The following is a 22,063-nucleotide window of genomic DNA, read 5'->3' as shown; positions in this document are numbered from 1 at the left end:
TAAATCCCAGGGTAACCACAAAGAAAGGATTTAAAATATATTCAGAGATAGAAAGTCCAAGATGGCAGCTTAGTGAGGTGTGGAATTTAGTTTGTCCTCCAGAGCAGCTAGTAAATAGTCAGGAACAGTACAGAACAACTGCTAGGGCCACATCAGTGATCAGACACACAGCATACCCCAGTCTGGACCAGCTGGACCGGCTGCGAGCCCACCCAGAACCATGAGTCCCCCAAGCCACAGCAGCAGGCACCCCTCCCCCACAAGCTGCTTTCCAGAGGGGAAAGGAAAGAGACTTCACCAGTAACAGGGGCTGAGCAATACCAACCTCCAATTGTGGAATTAATTAACAAATTCTGACTACTAAAAATAGGCCCCCAGCTCAGCTGAACCTCAAGCAAAATCTGAGCATGCTGGGTTTTGCTCTAGCACAGAGGAGGCAGGGCTGACAGAAAAAGAAAAAAAAAAAAACAGGTTTTTTTGGATTGGACAGCACAAAATTCTTGAAAGGGTCTGGGCCCTGAAGGAAAGGAGGGCGCGCACATGACCTGGAGATACACAGAGCAACATACCAACTTAAGCTCTTGATTGGCAAACCTGAGGAACAGGGGTCCTGCTCTGAAAAGGATTCTTTTCTTTTCTTTTTTGTGGCTGTGTTTCTATGGCTTGACTGCTCTTTGGATATGACTGTGGGGCTTCTCAGGCTCCAACAGCCCCAGGCAAGGCCAGGATTAAGCTTGTCTGAGAGGCAAAGAGGCTGGTCAGAAGAAAGGAAGTAATTCCCTAGAGGCTGTGCCTTCCCCAGGAGATGGGTGGGGCTCAGCTCTTGTGGAATCCCTCTCTCAAAGAATTTGGACCCCAGGGACTGGAAAACTGAAGCATTAAAGCCAGCCTACAACCTCTCCTCTGTCTCGACCATGCCCCCAGCAGACAGTCTGCTGAAGTTAAAGGTACCACATCACTTTATGCTGGTGGGACCCACAGGCAGACAATGCCACATACTGGGCAGAATAGGAAAAACACAGAGTCTAGAGGCTTCATAGGAAAGTCTTTCAACCTGCTGGGTCTCATTCTCAGGGAAAACTGATGCAGGTGACTCTTCCTGAGAGGAGGCCAGTCTGGTCTGGGAGAAGCTGACTGGGGTCTATAATACCTAAATAGACCCTCCTAAGGGGGAGTGGGGGCAGGAAGGCATCATACAGGCTGGGCAAAAAACAAGAAAACAAGAACTGAAAAATTCTGATCTGTAAAACAAAAGATAAGCTAGAGGTCTAGAGTGAGGTGCACCAAATGTCAAAGAACAGATAAACAACAAAGTCATTCAGCAAGAAAATCCTAGATAAAAAAATGAAAACAATCTCCAGAATAAACTAATTAAGGAAATTAAATGTCTAGATGCCAGCCAAAAATAATCATACTAGGAAAATTGAAGATATGGCCCAGTCAAAGGAACAAACCAACAATTCACATGATACAGGACTTGAAACAATTAATTCAGAATGTTCGAACAGACAGGGAATATCTCATCAAAAATCAAATCAAGGCAGGCCACGGTGGCTCAGCACACAAGAATGCTTGCCTGCCATACCAGAGGACCTGGGTTCGATTCCTGGTGCCTGCCCATGTTAAAAAAAAAAAAATCAATGAAATGAAATGAGGGTGGATATAAAGAAGGCAAGGGATGAACAAAAAGAAGAAATCGAACTCTGAAAAAACAAGTCACAGGACTTAAGAGAATGAAAGGCACAGTAGAAGAGATGGGAAAAAAAAATGGAAACCTACAATGTTAGATTTCAAGAAACAGAAGATAGGATTAGTGAACTGGAGGATGGAACATCTGAAATCCAACCAACAAAAGAAAATATAGGGAAAAGAATGGAAAAAATATAAGCAGGGACTCAGGGAATTAAATAATGATATGAAGCACATGAATATGTGTGTGTGAGTGTCCCAGAAGGAAAACAGAGGGGAAAAGAAGGAGAAAAACTAATGGAGGAAATTATCACTGAAGATTTCCCAACTCTTATGAAAGACTTAAAATTACAGATCCAAGAAGTGTAGCATACCCCAAATAGAATGGATCCAAATAGATGTACTCCAAGACACTTACTAATCAGAATGTCAGATGTCAAAGGAAAGAGAGAATTCTGAAAGCAGCTAGAGAAAAACAATCCATCACATACAAGGGAAGCCCAATAAGACTATGCATAGATTTTTCATCAGAAGCCATGGAGGTGAGAAGACAGTGGTATGATATATTTAAGATACTAAAAGAGAAAAACTGCAAACCAAGAATTCTATATCCAGCAAAACTGTCTTCAGAAATAAGGGGGAAATTAAAAGAGTTTCAAACAAAAAATTACTAAGAGAATTTGTGACCAAGAGACTGGCTCTGCAAGAAATACTAAAGGGAGCACTAGAGACAGATAGGAAAAGACAAGAGAGAGAGGTGTGGAGAAGTGTGTAGAAATGAGACTAACAGTACAGATAAAAAGAAGAAAAATTAGATATAACATATAAAATCCAAAATGCAAAATGGTACAAGTACTGCCCTTACAGCAATAATACTAAATGTTATTGGATTAAACTCCCCAATAAAAATACACAAACTGGCAGAATGGATTAAAAAACAGGACCTATATTTATGCTGTCTACAGAAGATGCAAGTTAGACTCAAGGATAAACATAGGTTGGAAGTGAAAGGTTGGGAAAAGGTATTTCATGCAAACAACAATCAGAAAAGAGCAGGAGTAGTTATACTCATATTCACCAAATTAGACTTCAAACGTAAAACAATTAAAAGAGACAAAGAAGGACACTATGTATTAATAAAAGAAACAATTCAACAATGTTCTAGTTTGCTACCTGCTGGAATGCAATATACCAGAAATGGAATGGCTTTTAAAAAGGGGAATTTAATAAATTGCGAGTTTATAGTTCTAAGGCCAAGAAAATATCTCAATTAAAACAAGTCTATAGAAATGTCCAATCAAAGGTGTTCAGGGAAAGATACCTTGGTTCAAGAAGACTGATGAAGTTCAGGGTTTCTCTCTCAAGTGAGAAGGCATATGGCGAACACAGTCACAGTTTCTCTCTCGGCTGGAAGGGCACATGGTGAATCTGCTATCTTCCTTTCCTGGCTGTTTGTTTCATGAAGCTCCCCAGGAGACATTTTTCCTTCTTCATTTCCAGAGGTCACTGGCTGATGGACTCTCTGTTTGTGGTGCTACAGCATTCTCTGCTATCTCTGAATCTCTCATTCTCCGAAATGTTCCCTCTTTTATGGGACTTCAGAAACTAATCAAGACCCACACGAATGGGTGGAGACATGTTGTTACCTAATCCAGTTTAACAACTACTCTCGATTACATCACATCTCCAGGGAGATGATCTAATTAGAATTTCAAACATACAATGCTGAATAGGGATTAGAAGAAATGGCTGCCTTTACAAAATGGGATTAGGATTGAAACATGGCTTTGCTAGGGTACATACATCATTTCAAACCAGCACAAACAAGAAGATGTAACAATCATAAATATTTATGCACTGAGCCAGAGTGCTCCAAAATACTTGAGGCAAACTCCGAAAAGAGAAATAGACATATCTGCCATAATAGTTGGAGACTTCAATTCCCTGCTGTCATCAATGGACAGAATATCTAGACAGAGGATTAATAAAGAAACAGAGAATTTGAATAATACAATAAATGAACTAGACTTAGCAGACATTTATAGAACATTACACCCCACACAGCAGGATACACCTTTTTCTCAAGTGCTCATGGATCATTCTCAAGGATACACCATATGCTGGGTCACAAAGCAAGTCTTAATAAATTTAAAAAGATTGAAGTCATGCAAACACTTTCTCAGATCATAAAGGCGTGAAGCTGGAAATCAATAAGAGGCAGTGGGCCAGAAAATTCACAAATATGTGGAGGCTCAACAACACAGTCTTAAACAACCAATGGATCAAGGAAGAAATTAGAAGAGAAATAATGAAAAATTTCCAGGCAAATGAAAATGAAAGCACAACATATCAAAATTTATGGGATACAGAAGAGGCAGTGCTAAGAGGGAAATATAATGCTCTAAATGCATATATCAAAAAAGAAGAAAGAGCAAAAATTGAGGAATTAACTGTTCACTTGGAAGAACTAGAGAAAGAACAGTGAAGTAACCCCAAAGCAAGCAAAAGGAAAGAAATAATGAAGATTAGATCAGAAATGAATGAAATTGAGAACATGAGAACCATAAAATCAACAATACCAGAAGCTGGTTCTATGAGAAAATCAATAAGATTGATGGACGCTTAGCAAGATTGACAAAAAGAAGAAGAAGAGAGAGGATGCAAATAAATAAAATCAGAAATGGAAGAGGAGACATAACCACTGACCCTGCAGAAATAAAGGAGGTAATGAGAGGATACTATGAAAAACTTTATACCAATAAACTAGACAATGTAGATGAAAAGGACAACTTCCTAGAAAGTCATAAACAACCAACATTGACTCGAGAATAAATAGGCAACCTCAACAAACCAATCACAAGTAAAGAAATTGAATTAGTCATTAAGAAGCTCCCAAAAAGAAAAGTCCAGTACCAGATGACTTCACATGTGAATTCTACCAAACATTTAGGAAAGAATTAATGCCAATCCTGCACAATCACTTCAAAAAAACTGAAGAGGAGAGAAGGCTACCTAACTCATTCTAAGAAGCCAACATCACCCTCATACCAAAGCCAGGCAAAGATACTACAAGAAAAAAAATTACAGACCAATCTCTCTAATGAATATAAATGCAAAAATCCTCAACAAAATTCTTGCAGATTGACTCTAGCAGCACATTAAAAGAATTATACAATATGACCAAGTAGAATTCATCCCAGGTATGCAAGGATGGTTTAACATAAGAAAATCAATTAATATAATACACCATATCAACAAATCAAAGCAGAAAAACTGCATGATCAATTGATGCAGAAAAGGCGTTTGACAAAATTCAATAACATTTCTTGTTGAAAACAATCCAAAGGATAGGAATAGAAGGGAACTTCCTCAACATGATAAAAAATATATGAAGAACCCACAGCTAACATCATCCTCAATGGGGAAAACCTGAACACTTTCCCCCTAAGATCAGGAATAAGACAAGGATGTCCACTGTCACCATTGTTATTAACATTGTATTGGAAGTTCTAGCCAGAGCAATTAGACAAGAAAAAGAAATACAAGGCATCAGAATTGGAAAGGAAGAAGTAAAACTCTCACCGTTTGCAGATGATATGATACTATATGTCGAAATCCCTGAAAAAGCCACAAGAAAACTACTAGAGAAGTACAGCAAAGTAGCAGGTTACAAGATCAACACTCAAAAATCTGTAGTGTTTCTATACACTAGTAATGAGCAATCAAGAAAAAAATTCCATTTACAATTGACACCAAAAGAATAAAATATTTAGGAATAAATTTAACTAAGGATACAAAAGACCTATATAAAGAAAACTACAAGCAATTGCTAAAAGAAATCACAGAAGACCTAAATAAATGGAAGAGCATACTGTATTCATGGATTGAAAGGCTAAATATAGTTAAGATGTCAATTCTACCTAAATTGATTTATAGATTCAATGCAATACCAATTAAAATCCCAAAAACTTACCTTTCAGAAATAGAAAAACCAATAACCAAATTTTTCTGGAAGGGCTGGGTGCCCCAAATAGCTAAAAATATGCTGAGAGAGAAAACTGAAGTCGGAGGTCTTATATTACGTAACTTTAAGGCATATTATGATGCTACAGTGGTCAAAACAGCATGGTACTATTATGCTGAGTGAGATTAGCCAGAAACAAAAGGACAAATACTGGTTGTTCTCACTGATATGAACTGACATTAGCGAGTGAACTTGGAGAATTTCAGTTAGTAACACAGACCATCAGGAGATAGAAATACCGTAGATATTGGGTAATTGGAGCTGAAGGGATACAGATTGTGCAACAGGACTGATTGTAAAAATCCAGAAATGGATAGCACAATACTACCTAACTGTAATACAATAATGTTAGAACACTGAATGAAGCTGAGTGTGAGAATGATAGAGGGAGGAGGCCTGGGGGCACAAATGAGATCAGAAGAAAAGACAGACAATAAAGACTGAGATGGTATAATTTAGGAATGTCTACAGTGTATAATGATAGTGACTAAATGTGCAAATTTAGAAATGTTTCTTCATGAAGAAGAAAAAAGGAATGTCAATAATGCAGGGTGCTGAAAATAGATGGTAATTAATATTTTAAAACTTTAATGAATGTGCGAGACAAGCAAAAATGTTTATTTGGTACAAAATTTATATTTTGACTAGTGCATTTCTTAATATAACTTATGTCGACAGCTTAATCGAACACCATAGTAGCTGGAACCTTGCATGGGGCATGAGATTTTGTAGGTTTGTCCAGAGTGATGCCCAGATAAATCCCAGAGCAATTTGAACAGTGAATAGGGAAATATTTGCAGAGTCCCCTAGGGGGAATGGTGAGAAAGGGGGAAAATTCAACCTCCCCAAGTGGAGAATTTTTTATATTCTCACAGGCAGTGGGGACACCCAAAGCAATAGACTGAGCCTCCAATCTTGGGGTTTGTTCATAGGAAACTTAATCCTGCAAAGAATAGGCTAAGCCTACTTAAAATTAGGCCTAAGAGTCACCCCCAAGAGAACCTCTTCTGTTGCTTGGAGGTGGCCTCTCTCTCTCGGCTGACACAGCAAGCAATCTCACTGCCCTCCCCTTCTCTACATGGGACATGACTCCTAGGGGTGTGGACTTCCTGGCAACGTGAGACTGTTATCCTAGAATGAGCTGGAACTCAGCATCAAGGGATTGAGAAAATCTTCTCCACCAAAAGAGGAAAGAGTGAAATGAGACAAAATAAAGTGTCAATGGCTGAGAGATTCCAAACAGAGTTGAGAGGTTATCCTGGAGGTTATTCTTACACATTAAATAGATATCACCTTGGTAAGTCAAGTTGTAATGGAGAGGCTGAAGGGAACTGCATGAAAATATGGAACTGTGCTCTGGTGGCCATGTTGAAGATAATTGTGTGATGATATGGCTGTCACAATGTGACCGTGTGGTTGTGAGAGCCTGTGTCTGATGCTCCTTTTGTCTACCCTATCGATGGACTAGTAAGACATATGGATTAAAAATAAATAAATAATAGGGGGAACAAATGTTAAAATAAATTTAGTAGATTGAAATGCTGGTGATCGGTGAAGGGGAGGGATAAGGGGTTTGGTATGTATGAAATTTTTTTCTGTCTTCTTTTTATTGCTTTTTCTGAATTGATGCAGCTGTTCTAGGAAATTATCATGATAATGAATATACAACTATGTGATGATAATGTGAGTTATTGATTATATAAAAAGAACGGAATGATCATATAAGAATGTTTGTATTTGTATGTGGTTATGTATCATAAATAAAAAATAAATAAATTTTAAAAAAAGAAAGGGAGGGGTAAGGGATATGGTATGTATGAATTTTTTGTGTTGTCTTTTTATTTCTTTTTCTGAATCAATACAAATGTTCTAAGAAATGATCATGATAATGAATATGCAACTATGTGATGATATTATGAATTACTGATTATATATATAGAACGGAATGATCATATGTTAAGAATGTTTGTTTCTTTATCATATTTAAAAATTTTTTGCTTAATTAAAAAAAATTTAAAAAACAGCATGGTACTGGCATAAAGATAGATATACTGACCAATGGAATTGAATAGAGTGTTCAGCTATGGACCCTCTCATCTATGGACAGTTGATCTTTCATAAGGCAGTCAAGCCAACTCACCTGGGACAGAACAGTGTCTTCAACAAAATGGTGCCTAGAGAACTGGATATCCATATGCAAAAGAATGAAAGAGGATTTATATATCACACCCTATACAAAAATTAACTCAAAATGGATCAAAGATCTAAACATTAGAAGGCAGTTTCCCAGATCTTACACCCAAAGCACAAGCAATGAAGAAAGAGATAGATAAATGGGAACTTCTCAAAAATGAAACACTTTTGTGCAGCAAAGAATTTTGTCAAGAAAGTAAAAAGACAGCCTACACAATGGGAGACAATATTTGGAAACAATATATCAGATAAGGGTCTAGTATCCAGAATATATAGATTGTTCAACTCAACTGCAAAAAGACAAACAGCCCAAGTACAAAATGGGCAAAAGACTTGAATAGACACTTCTCAGTAGAGGAAATACAAATGGCCAAAAGGCACATGAAAAGATTCTCAATTTCCCTAGCTATTAGGAAAATGGAAATCAAAACCACAATGAGATATCACCTCACACCTACCAGAATGGCCATTATCGATAAAACAGAAAACAACAAGTGCTGGAGAGGATGTGGAGAAAGAAGCACGCTTATCCACTGTTGGTGGGAATGTAAAATGGTACAACACTGTGGAAGACAGTTTGGTGGTTCCTCAGGAAGCTAAGTATAGAATTGCCATATGATCTGGCAATACCATTGCTAGGTATCTATTCAGAAGACATGAGGGCAAGAACATAAACAGACATTTGTAAATAATAGCAGTATTACTTACAAGTGTCAAGAGATGAAAACAGCCCAAATGTCCATCAACAGACGAGTGGCTAAACAAGCTGTGGTATATACATACGATGGAATATTATGCAGCTGTAAGACAGGATAAAGTCATGAAGTATGTAACAATATGGGTGGACCTTGAGGACATTATGCTGAGTGAGATTAGCCAGAAACAAAAGGACAAATACTGTATGGTCTCACTGATATGAACCAACATTAATGAATGAACTTGGAGAATTTCAGCTAAGAATAGAGGCCATCAAGAGATAGAAATAGGGTAGATTTTGGGTAATTGGAGCTGAAGGGATACAAATTGTGAAAAACGGGACTGATTGTAAAATTCAGAAATGGATAGCACAATATTACCTAATTATGGCATAATAATGTTGGTACACTGAATAAAACTGAATGTGAGAATGATAGAGGGAGGAGGGCTGGGGGCACAAATGAAACCAGAAGTAAAGACAGACAATAAAGACTGAGATGGTATAATCTAGGAATGCATAGAGTGTACAATGATAGTGACTAAATATACAAATTAAAAAATGTTTTTGCATGAGGAAGAACAAAGGAATGTCAGTATTGAAGGGTGGGTATTGAAAACAGATGGTAATTCATATTTTAAAACTTTAATTTATGTGTGAGACTAAAGCAAAAAATATTTATTTGGTACAAAATTTATATTTTGACTAGCGCATTTCCTAATATAACTTATATGGACAGTTTAACTGAACACCATAAATACATGGAATCTTGAGTAGGGTATGAGATTTTGTCAGTTTGTCCAGAGTGATGCTCCAATAAATCCCAGAGTGATTTGAAAGGTGAATAAAAAAATATTTACAAAGTCCCCTTGGGAGAATGGTGAGAAAGGGGGAAAATTCAACTTCCCCATTTAGAGAGTCCCTGATATTCTTGCAAGCAGTGAGGACAACCAAATCAATGGGTCGAGCCCTCAATCTTAGCATTTGTTCATATGAAACTTATCCCTGCAAAGGATAGGCTAAGCCTACTTAAAATTAGGCTTAAGAGTCATCCCCAGAGAACCTCTTTTGTTGCTAAGATGTGGCCTCTCTCTCTCAGCCCACAAGGCAAACAAACTCACCGCCCTCCCCATCTCAACATGGGACATGACTCCAGAGGTATAAACCTCCCTCACAGTGTGGGACAGAAATCGTAGAATAAGCTGGGACTCGGCATCAAGGGATTGAGAAAAACCTTTTCAACTGAAAGGGGAAAGAGAGAGATGAGAGAAAATAAAGTGTCAGAGACTGAGAGATTTCAAACAGTCTAGAGGTTATCCTGGAGGTTATTCTTATACATTTTATAGATATCCCCTTTTTAGTTTATGGTGTATTAGAGAGGCTGGAGAGAAGTACCTGAAAATGTAGAGCTGTGTTTCAGTAGCCATGTTTCCTGAAGGTGATTGTATAATGATACAGCTTTTGCAATGTGACTGTGTGATTGTGAAAACCCCTGTCTGATACTCCTTTTATCTACGATATTGACAGGTGAGTAAAAAATATGGATTAAAAATGAGTAAATAATATGGGAACAAATTTTAAAATAAATTGAGTAGATTGAAATACTAGTGAACAATGAGAGGAAGTGGTAAGGGGCATAGAAAAATAGGTAGAACAACGGATAAAATCTATTGAGTAGATGGAAATACTAGTGGTCAATGAGAGGGAGGGGTAAGGGGTATGGTATGTGTGAGTTTTTTCTTTTTATTTCTTTTTCTGGAGTGATGCAAATGTTCTAGAAAATGATCATGATGATGAATATACTACTATGTGATGATATTGTGAGCCATTGATTGTACACCGTACATGGAATGTCTGTACATTAAGAATGTTCATGTTTGTATGTTGTTTTGGTTTGATACAACAAAATAAATTAAAAAAAGTAAAATATATATAGAAACAGAAATGAGAAAGGGATCAGTCACATACACTCAAATTATCAATTATATAGTAAAGAAGGCTGAAATAGAAGTAGAGAGAGACCAGAAAAAGATATGACGTGTAAAAACCAAAGTACAAAATGGCTGAAGTAAGTACTGCCTTTACAGTTTAACACTGAATGTTAATGAATTAAACTTCCCAATCGAAAGACACACATTGAATAAAAAAGTATGATCCAACTCTATGTTATTTACAAGAGACTGACATTAGATCCAAAGACATAAATAGGTTGAAAGTGAAAGGTTGGAAAAGGATAATCCATGCAAATAGTAACCAAAAATGGGCTGAAGTAGCTATTCTAATATTGGACAAAATAGACTTTAAGTTTAAAGCTGTTATGAAAAACAAAGGACACTATATATTAATAAAAGGGACAATCCACCAAGAAAAAATAATAAACAGAAATATTTATGCACCTAACTATGGGCCCCAAAATACATGAGGCAAACACTGGCAAAACTGAAGGCAGAAGTAGATACCTCTACAGTAGTATTTGGAGATTTCAACATACCACTTTCATCTATAGATGGAATATCTATACAGAAGATCAATAATAAAACAGAGAACATGAATAATATAAATGAACTAGACTTAACAGGCATATAGAATATTGTGCCCTAAAATGTCAGGATATACATTCTTCTCAAGTGCACAGGGAGAATGCTGTAGTATACACAACATGTTGGGTTACAAAACAAGTCTCCATGAATTTTAAAATATTGAAATTCTACAGTTCATCTTCTCCAAACATAATGGAATGAAGCTGGAAATCAATAATGGGCAGAAAACTGGAAAATCTCCAACAAAATACTTGCAAGTAGAATTCAACAGCACATTAAAAGGATTATACACCATGATCAAGTAGGTTTTATTCTAGGCATTGAAAGGTGGCTCAGCATAAGAAAAGCAATTAATGTAACACACCACATTAACAAAAGGATAGGGAAAAAAGCACATGATCATCTCTAGGCTGAAAAGGCGTTTGACAAATCCAACATCCTTTCATGATAAAAACACTTAGAAAAACTGGAATAGAAGAAAACTTGCTCAGCATAATAAAGGGCATATATACATATATATATATATATATATATTTTTTTTTTTTAAACCCACAGCTAACATCATATCTAATGGTGAAAGACTGGAAGCTTTCCCTATAAGATATGGAATAAGACAAGGATGCCCACCGTCACCACTGCTAATAAAGTTTGTACTGAAAGTTCTAGCCAAAGAAGTTAGGCAAGTAAAAGAAATAAAAAACATCCAAATTGTAAAGGAAGAAATAAAACTTTCCCTCTTTGCAGAGGACATCATCCTATATAGAGACAGTCCTGTAAAATAACAACAAAGCTGTTAGAACTAATAAATGAATTCAGCAAAGTGCCAGGGTAGAAGATCAACTCCCACAAATCAGTGGTGTTTCTATATACTAGTAGTGATCCATCTGAATAGGAAATCAATGAAGAAAAAATTTTGTTTACAATGACAACTAAAAGAATAAAATATCTAGAAATAAATTTAACCAGGGATGTTTAGAGAAAACTACAAAACATTGCTAAAAGAAATCAAAGAAGCCCTAAATATATGGGAAGGACATTCTGTGTTCATGGACTAGAAGACTAAATATTATAAAGATATCATTCCTAACCAAAGTGATTCACAGATTCAAAATTATCCCAATCAAAATTCCAGTAGCCTTTTTGGCAGAAATGGAAAAGCCAATCATCAGATTTATATGGAAGAGAAATGAGCCCTGAACAGCCAAAAACTTCTTGTAAAAGGTGAATGAAGCTTACTACTTGCACTCCTTGGTAGTTAGTAGGAGATTCTTGTCACCATCTCCTCGCCTCCTTCAGTCCCTCTTGGCCCTACAAGTACCTGTTATGTGTGAGTTCATCTCCATCTACATTGGCTGGTGTCCAGATTGGCAATGCCTGCTGGGAACTCTACTGCCTGGAATGCAGTGTCCAGCCCAATGGGCAGATGCCAAATGACAAGACCACTGGGGGAGGGGATGACTCTTTCAAACACCTTCTTCTGTGAGATTGGCGCCGGCAAGTATGTACCCAGGGCAATGTTTGTAGATCTGGAACCCACAGCCATTGATGAAGTTCTTATTGGCACCTACTGCCAGCTCTTCCACCCTGAGTAGCTCATCACAGCCAAGGAAGATGCTGCCAATAAATATGCCCAAGGGCAGTACACCAATGACAAGGAGAACATTGACCTGGTTCTGGACAGAATTCACAAGTCACAGGCCTTCAGGGCTTCTTGGTTTTCCACAGCTTTGGTGGGAGAACCAGTTCTGGGTTCACCTCCCTTCTGATGGAATGTCTCTCTGTCGATTATGGCTAGAAGTCCAAGTTGGAGTTCTCCATTTACCAAGCCCCTCAGGTTTCTACGGCTGTAGTCAAGCCCTACAACTCAATTCCCACCACCCACACCATCCTAGAGCACTCAGACTGTGCCTTCATGGTAGACAGTGAGGCCATCTATGACATTTCTCGTAGGAACCTCAATACCGAGCACCCAACCTACACCAACCTTTAACTGCCTTATTAACCATAGTGCCCTCCATTACTGCTTCCCTCAGGTTTGGTGGTGCCCTGAATGTTAGTCTGACAGAATTCCAGACCAGCCTGGTTCTCTGTTCCCACATCCACTTTCTTCTGGCCACATATGCCCTCATCATCTCTGCTAAGAAAGTCTACCATTAACAGCTCACTGTAGCAGAGATTCCCAATGCTTACTTTGAGCCAACCAACCAGATGGTGAAATGTGACCCTTGGCTTGCTGCTTGTTGTACCATGGGTGACATGGTTCCCAAAAGCATCAATGCTGCCATTGCCACCATCCAGACCAAGTGCACCATCCAGTTTGTGGATTGGTATCCCACTGGCTTCAAGATCAGCATCAATTACCAGCCTCCCACTGTGGAGGAGACCTAGCCAAGGTCCAGCAAGCTGTGTACATGCCTAGCAACACCACAGCCATGGCTGAGGTCCATGCGCGCCTGGACCACAAGTTTGACCGGATGTATGCCAAGCATGCCTTTGTGCACTGGTACGTGGGTGAGGGGATGGAGGAAGAAGAGTTTTCTGAGGCCTGTGAGGGCATGGCTGCCCTTGAGAAGGATTATGAAGGTGTTGGAGCAGATAGTTGTGAGTGAGAGAATGAGGGTGAAGAGTATTAATCTGTGTGCTGCAATTTTACACACTCTGTTGTCTTGGGTCTGCTTTTTACTGTTCTGGGAAACTGTCCATTCTGGCTTTATACTGTCAATAAAAGTGATGTTTTCATTAAAAAGAAGAATGAAGTTGGATCCACACTTCCTGACTTTAACACATATTACAAAACTACAGCATGGCGTATTAGACATATTGACCAATGGAATCAAATTGAGAATTCATAGATAGACCCTTGTGTCTGTGGCCAATTGATTTTTTGACAAGGCTGCCCAGTACATGCAATTGGGAAAGAATGGTCTTTTCAACAAATGGTGCTGGGCGAACTGGATGTCCATATGCAAAAGAATGAAAGAAGATCCCTATCTCACACCATATACAAAAATTAACTCAAAGTGATCAAGAACTAAATTTAGGAACGAGTACTATAAAATTTGTAGAAGAAAATGTAGGCAAGTACCTTCAGGATCTTGTGTGAGGCAATGGTTTCTTAGACTTTGCACCCAAAGTGCAAGCAATGAAAGAAGAAATAGATAAAAGAAACCTCCTCAAAATTAAAAACTTCTGTGCTTCAAAGGACACATATCCAATAAAGGTTTAATATCCAGAATAGATAAAGAAACCCTACAAATTCAACAATAAAAAGTTAGCCCAATTTTAAAAATGGGCAAAATACTTGAATAGACATTTCTCAAAGTGAATATACAAATGGTTAAAAAGCACATGAAAAGATGCTTAACATCAACAGCTATTAGGGAAATGCAAATCAAAACCACAATGAGATATCATTTCACACCACTAGAATGACTGCTATTAAATAAACAGAAAATTATTATTAAATAAATAAAATGGAGAAGATGCAGAGAAATAGGAACACTCATTCATTGCTGGTGGGAATGTAAAAGGGCACAGCCTCTGTGGAAGAGAGTTTGACAGTTCCTAGGAAGCTAAGTATAGAATACCGTGAGACCTGTCAGTCCCACCACTAGGTATATACCCAGAAGCATTGAAAGCAGGGACTCAAACAGCTACTTGCATACTGATGTTGATAGCAGCATTGTTCACAATGGCCAAAAGATGGAAGCAACCCAAGTGTCCACTGATGAATGGATAAACAAAATATTATATATATATACACACACACCATATAATTCAGCTGTAATAAGGAATGAAGTTCTGATACATGTGACAGCATGAAGACAGTATTTTGAGTAAAATAAGGCAGACACAAAAGGACAAATATTATTATTAGAGTAAACAAACTCATAGAGTTAGAATCTAGAACATAGGCTATCAGGGGATAGATTGGGCTAGAGAATGGGGAGCTGATGCTTAATTTGTACAGAATTCTTATTTAGGTTTATTGCAAAGATTTGAAAGTGGATGGTGGTGATGGTAGCATATTATTGTGAGTTTAATTAACCATACTGAATAATAGAGGTTATTGTGGTTAAAAGGGGAAACTGTAGGTCACATATGTTACTAGAATAAAAATTAAATGATAAAAAAAAGAACTGTAAAATACAGCGAACCCTATTATCGACAATGGGCTGTAATTAATAGTATAAGAATGTTCTTTCATGAACTGTAACAAATGGGTGATGCTAATACAAGGCACTAATAATAGGGTGGTATATGAGAAATGCACCTAATGTAATCTATGGATGATAGTTAATAGGACTATTTTAATAGTCTTTCATCAATTGTAACAAAGATGAACTACTGTTTTTAAAAATAGTACAATTATTTAAAAAAAAGTGCTTGCATCAGTTGTAACAAACGTTCCACACCAATACAAGGGGTTTGTGGTGGTGTGGTATGTCGGAAACCTGTATTTTATGCACGATTGCTCTGTAAACCCACAACTTCTGTAATAATAAAAAGTTTTAAAAATAAAAGGATATCAGTAGTAGAATGCTCACCTGCCATGTGGGAGACCCAGGGTTCGATTCCCAGACCATGCACCCCCCACACACACAAAAAGAAGAGAGAAAAATAAAAATAAATAAAAGGATAAAGATGGTTATTGTAAAATGGTGATCAAAGCTATTAACTTGATTTGACCATGGACAAGGGAAAGTGAGCTTAAAGTAAGAGAAGGAATTTAGATTAGACTTTCGAGGAACTTTCAGACATTGGGATAAATTACTAGGGTAAGTTTTAGCATCTCCATCACTGGAAATCAAATTTTAAAAAGCTGAAGCATATTATAGTTTCCTTGTTTTGTGGAATAGGAGCTAGGAAATGCTAAAAGAGAATGTGATCCATTTGTTATCATCAATACCCAGGAGCTCTACTTTATTTAAAATAAAGGAGCTGTTTGGGTTTAAAAGCCTAATTTGTCATCTGTAGATTGTGGGAGGGAAGGGGTGGTGGCAGCATTTTATTTATCCTCAGCCTAAGGCTGCACAATAATCCACTTGCAGAGAGGGAGATAAAACCCTGAATCTCATAATCCTTATTTACCTTTCTTTCTATATCACTAATACCAAATGTGTGTATACCTGAATAACTTTTGTGTATACACTTCAGTCATTTTCCCAACAACTATTGCTTATTGATGCTGTGTGCAGGCCATTTGAACTTTGGCATCATGGGGAAGAGACCGTGGTGATACAGCATGAGGACAGAACCTCGGCCCGGCCTTCCGGGAGTTGACAAGCTAGATGTGGGGGAGGCGGGGCTGGTAAGAGGCGTATGCATGAGACATATGTGTAATAGTGCAGGAAGGGGCATGTGTAAGTGCCAGAATGAGGGCTGCAGAAGTCCAGAAAGGGAGACTTGGGGAATTAGGGGAAGTGACTTGGTAATTTCGGAAGGTTTCATGAAAGAGGTCAGATTTGTCAAACTTGAGTGTACAGCACCCTCTGCAGATCACCAGCTGATACCAGTAACAGTGACAATAAGAACAATAGCTATGGGCTGTTGGCATTTATTATAAGCCAGTTGTGTGCTAAGCACCTTGGGTGCATTTTATCAGCCCTTTGAGTAGTCTCTCCAGCTTATAGACGAGGAAATGAAGACAGAGAGCTCACATAGTTAGTGGCTTAAGTAGAATTTGTTTGGCCTCTGGAACCCAAGCTCTTAACCACCATGCCTATTTTAAACAGCAGGATGAGGAGTCATAGCTGCAATCTCTGTCCAGGGTTGTTTTCTTCAGCCCCCTTCGGCCAGGGTCCAGACCAATGTGCTCGCTGGCAGAGCATGTCTTGTCACATGGCAGATTGTTGTGGTGGAGGACAGGAAAGGTATAGGAACACTGAAGGGGGTAAACTATAAATCATGTAGTTATAGATCCAGAACAGGCTTGTCAGAGTGGCCTGGCCCTACCCTCTCCCCTCTGGCCAGCCAGTGGTTAAAGCTTCCGGGACATCAGGCTGTCTTCTCATTTCCTGGAGATTTTCAGGCAAGGAGGTCCCATGGCCTCACCTCCCAGCAATTTCCTGCAGCCTGGCTGAGAAGTTCCCCTATGAGACCCTGTGGGCAAACCAATCAGTAAGAATGGTGCACTTTTTTTTTTATTTTGCACCTTTTTTGTTTCTTAAGGTCCACAAGTAGTTCCTTATGGAAGTGTCTCCTTAGTGCACATCTCTTGTCCCTTTTGGACATAGACATCTGTCCCAACTCTGATATTGGTTTTAGTGCTCCCCTAAGTTTAAAATCCACTGATGGGTCGCAAGACACATCCTGATGGTTCCAAACTGAACTGAACATTCCAGTAATTTCTTTTTCCAATTCGTTTGGGCAATTGGCAGTAATCCCTTAGATTTTCATTTTTGCATATAACTATTTGCCTGTCGTTAAAGAATACATAGTGAGTTGTTAAAGCTTACTAAAATGTGTTACTTATTAATCAAAATTGGTATTTTACTTAGTTTCCGAAGGACTCAAATTCCTTCTTACCTTAAGGAGTCTGACTGCCAAAACCATATCTGACGACCCTGCAAAGCTTATGAATGTGCACACGCAGAGAATTGGTTTTCTTTTTGCAAATTGAGGAAAGAATACTTTGCTATGAGTGTATCATCAGTGCTGCCTTGAGTTGGTTAGACTGCTCATTTGCAATTATTCTTGTCTTAGTTGATATTTTACTTCTGTTTCTTGTTTAATTCATTAAGTTTTTAGCATTTTGAGTGTTGCATTCCTCTTCAATCGTTTGTTCTTTGTACAGCAGAAGGTGGGAATGGGTGTAGAAGATGAAGTGGGGGCTGAAGTAAAAAATTTGAGAACTAGCACTTCTCTTCCATTCTCTTGGGAGGGAGGTTCCCGGGTAAGGTGACTCATTGGTCAGGTTTAGCAACAGCTCACATCTTGCCTCTGCCACTGCCTTCTGTGTCTATTTGGCTGAGTCTCTTCATCCTTCTGAGTTTTGGGAAAACAAGGGCATTGGGCTGAATGACCCCCAAGGTCCTTGAGCAGCTTCCTGACCAGCCCAGAGGCATGCAGGAGCCCCATCGCTCCATTGCCACCATGAGATGCTTTGTATGGGACATGGGGATAGAGGAAAACACATGAGCCATTTCTTATCCTGTCTTTTCCCACAAGTCAGGGTCATGTTATCCATGGCAAGTACTTTCTCTGAAATTTCAAGGATCAGTGATGGTTTATGTTTTTCTAATCTGGAATCTCTAGAATCTTGTAGAGCGGATTCTCCCAAGAATCCCCCAACGATTCTCCCAAGAGTGCTGCTTGTCATGCTACAAATAAAATAAATAGCTGGTGAGGCTTTCTCTGAGATTCTGGTAAAATACCAGTCATGTCAGTCATCCTTGACAGCAGGAGGATCTATTCTAATGTCCCTTTTTCTACGGTGGATGATCATGCAAGAGCCCCAGGGCCTGATGAATCTGCTGCATCTCATGGTCAGTGACTTGAGGAGAGGCCAAGATGAATCAGATCTACCTTCATTCAGTCCTTAACGTTTGCAGTGTATTTGACTTTAGCATCTTTCTAAATATAAGCTACTGAGCAAATGCATAGGTTATTGTCACTTGGCATTTGCTCAGAAATGCCATTATCTTTCTCTCTTCCTGACTAACAAATATATTGGTCAGAAAGGCCCCAGATAATTTCATCAAGTCTATGGCAGAGAAAAGTGTGTTGCTACTTGGAAATTATGCACCTCTCTTTCCAGTTCACTGCCCACCCACAGCCCCAACTTCTGCACCCTGCATTGCCTGCCAATAGCTTTTTTTTTTTTTCAGTGAACATAATGTTGGTCTCTGTCTTCTAAGCCTTTGTGGCTGACTTTACTTTGCAACATCTCACAGCCTTTTCTTTCCCCCCTTTCCTTGCCCCTAGCTGTTTCAATGATTCTCTTTCTTGCCTTTCATCAATAGCAGAAGCACTCCGTGACTTCCGTGTCAGGTTTTGGTTCATCCCAAGCCAGTTGGCAGATCTTCAGTGACTCTTCTCTCCTCTCTCACAGTAGCATGCCCATCTCAGGAGAAAAACACAAAGTAACTGATCATTGTGAGACCCCTTTTATGAGATGATAATCATGAAGAAACAGGACAGAGTTCTTTGAGTAGATGACATTACCCTATTAGGCAGCCTCATCACAGTTCATCCAACAACCATTCTTTTAGTGACAGTGGTGATTCTGAATCCTGACACCCGCACTAGATTGGTCTAGAGTTATTCTGGGGCAGCCAGCTGATGGGGAGAGCTCTGGAGAGAAGCTTCCATATGTGCATGTTTTAGAAAGAAATTCACATTTGTGTCGATATGGTCATTTACATTAAGGCTCATTTATAGATGGTGATAATCCTACAGCCCAGCTGTCTCATGGCAAATGCTACTACCCTGGCTTTAGATAGAAAGGAATTGAGACACCTATTTGTCAGAGGCCCCAGTCTGTCTGGGGGAAAAACAAACAGTGTCCTTATGTTTCTTGATACATGGCTTGGAAGCTGCTGGGCTTAGGGCTGTGGCTTTATGCTGCTTCCCGAGGAGCAGCCTTCCTGGAGCCCAGCTCCACCAGCTCGGAGTGTGCTGCAGGGGCAGGGCTCAGGAGCCATCTCCCGGTCAGAGGGCTTACCCCTCTGTCTTTCTGTGGTAAGGCCCAATGATCAGCTGCCATCTTAGGTTGGACTCTGAAGGCCTTCCTGACCTGAGAGTCTTCAAACCTTCTGGCAAAGCTAATTAATGTTTCTTGAATGAATGGTTGTAGCCATGGGGAAGGGAGGGAAATTTATGCAAGGAATGCACAGTCCTTCCTGGGAGGCAATTGAATGTTAGGCGTTACTCGCTTTGACTTCCTCCAAAGTATGCCACTCCTGAAGACAAGAATACCTAATACACTTAACTATGTGCCAGGTACTATAATTAAATCCTCTGAGTATTAACTATCTTTATCCTCACAAATAATCCTGTGAGGGAGGTACTATTATTATCCATTTCTTTTTTTTAAACAGCTGATGACACTTAGGTTCAGAGAGGTTAAGTAGTAACCTGCCATAGGGTAGACAGAAGGAGAGCAGCAGGGCTGGTGTTAGGTTTTGGAGGACCAATAGATCCTTCCCCTCTTACTTGTCCAAGTTCAGAAGCAATTGAGAGACACACAAGTCAAACAGATGCAGGTTAAAAATATCACCTTGGATCCCGTATCAGCTGGTTGGAGAATGCATCATAGGAACAGCTGTAGGCAAGTGGACTTGTTAATATTTCAGTTCTGAATCACCCTTTCCAAGCCCACTCAACAATGTTGGCCTCCCTCTGTGGCCTCCCGTGTAGACCTGCAGCTGAGGAGCTGAGGTGCTGTGTTCTCTGTAGCAGGTGGATCTCAAAAGAGAGTGAGGAAGGGGCTGTGTTCTGCTCCTTCCCCCATACTCACGCTGTCCCGAAGGTCAACATCCTTTCCCTGAACAGATAGGAGGTGTCACCCTAAAGGAGGTCCCTGATAGTGGAGGTACAAAGCCAGTTAGAGGAATCACAGTTAGCATTGTGCTCAGATCCAAACCCAGTCTTCCTGGGCACTCCTTCTGCAGCACAGGAGCTCAGCTTGTCAGAGATCACAAAGCACCCCCTTCTCTCTTTAGCAGAATCTGGTAAATTGAATGCCTCAATCAGGGTTACACAGTACACAGAGCAGATGCCAAGTCTTTCCTCTCTATTCCATATCTTCTCTTTCCCTGCCCTTATCCTTCTGAGTTTCAAGGAGCAAGTATTCACTTTATACGGTATGATAATGTGAGCTGCGCAGGTTTAGCTTTTGAGTAGTCCATGCCTATAAGAGTCAGAGAGTGAGAAACATTTGCGTCCTAGGAAGTTTGGGGTCTCCCTTCTTAAACTCCAAGCGTCCTCCTCTGTTCTGCTCACACTCAGTCTTACCTTCGTCCACAAGACTGCTGCTCATGTCTTGTGAGCACTTCCCCTTCCTCCCTTTCCCCTTCCTCCCTTTCCCCTTCCTCCCTTGGATCTGGGTCCAAATATCTATTTTTCTTGTAATTGGATAGAGTGGATTAAGGGTAGTCTCTGAGGTGGACAGGCCTGGGTTTGATTCGTAGCTCCTCCACTTACTGTCCAGCCCACTAGGACAGGTTGTGTTACCTCCTTAGCCTCAGGTTTTCCATACATAAAGCAGAGTTCTTACTACATACCTCATAGGGGGTTGAGAGGGCTAAACAAGCTAAAACATATGAACTTCCTAGCATGCTGACTGGGTTAGTTACTTTAATTTATGCATTCACTCACCAAATATTGGAAGTTTACTGTGTACCAGACAAACTGAGTATTACAGTGCCAGTATCCCAACATTGATATAAATAATTAAAGAGATAGTTTGCACATGGGATAATACTCTCAGGGATGAGCCTGGCCATGGCACTGGGGCATGGACAATCCTGTCCTGACCAAAAGGGGTAAAAGAAGTGTAACAAATAAGGTATCAGTGGCTGAGAGAGTTCAAACCGAGTTGAGAGGCTACTCTGGACATCACTCTCACATAAACTTCAGTTAGACATTGCAACCTATCATGGTTTACCAAACCCCAACCAAAACCATTCCGGCCAACCCTAAAGAACACCTAGGGCTTTGTCTGAGATTCTACAAAGGTTCCATGCACTAGGGTAACTTTCCAGAAACCTACAACCTCCAGATGGCTTCCTTGGCCAGATAAATCCTGAAACCCAGAGGGCCCAGCCTCTCCAGAGCATCAACCAGTTCCATCCTCCTATCCCATATTATCAACAGCCCCTTCCAACATGAAAAAGTTAGAATGGGCATAGCCCAAATATCCTTAAATTTGTGAGAAAGATCAAAGAAGAAGGTGGAGAAGGTAGAGTTTAACAAATTAGT

At 39.5% G+C, this 22,063-nt stretch overlaps 1 protein-coding gene and 1 pseudogene across 7 annotated transcripts in view; both read left to right on the top strand.

Annotated features, from left to right (window-relative positions):
• The window catches only part of SLC44A3 (solute carrier family 44 member 3), a 119,311-nt gene that overhangs the window by 67,958 nt on the left and 29,290 nt on the right, over nt 1–22,063 (top strand). The window lies entirely within an intron of this gene.
• LOC143649996 (tubulin alpha-1C chain-like) lies at nt 8,311–21,160 on the top strand (annotated as a pseudogene).

The sequence above is a fragment of the Tamandua tetradactyla genome, chromosome 11 (genome assembly GCF_023851605.1).
Source record: "Tamandua tetradactyla isolate mTamTet1 chromosome 11, mTamTet1.pri, whole genome shotgun sequence".
Lineage (NCBI taxonomy): Eukaryota > Metazoa > Chordata > Mammalia > Pilosa > Myrmecophagidae > Tamandua > Tamandua tetradactyla.
Note: the sequence above shows the minus strand (reverse complement) of the source record. Positions and strands in the feature narration are given on the sequence as shown.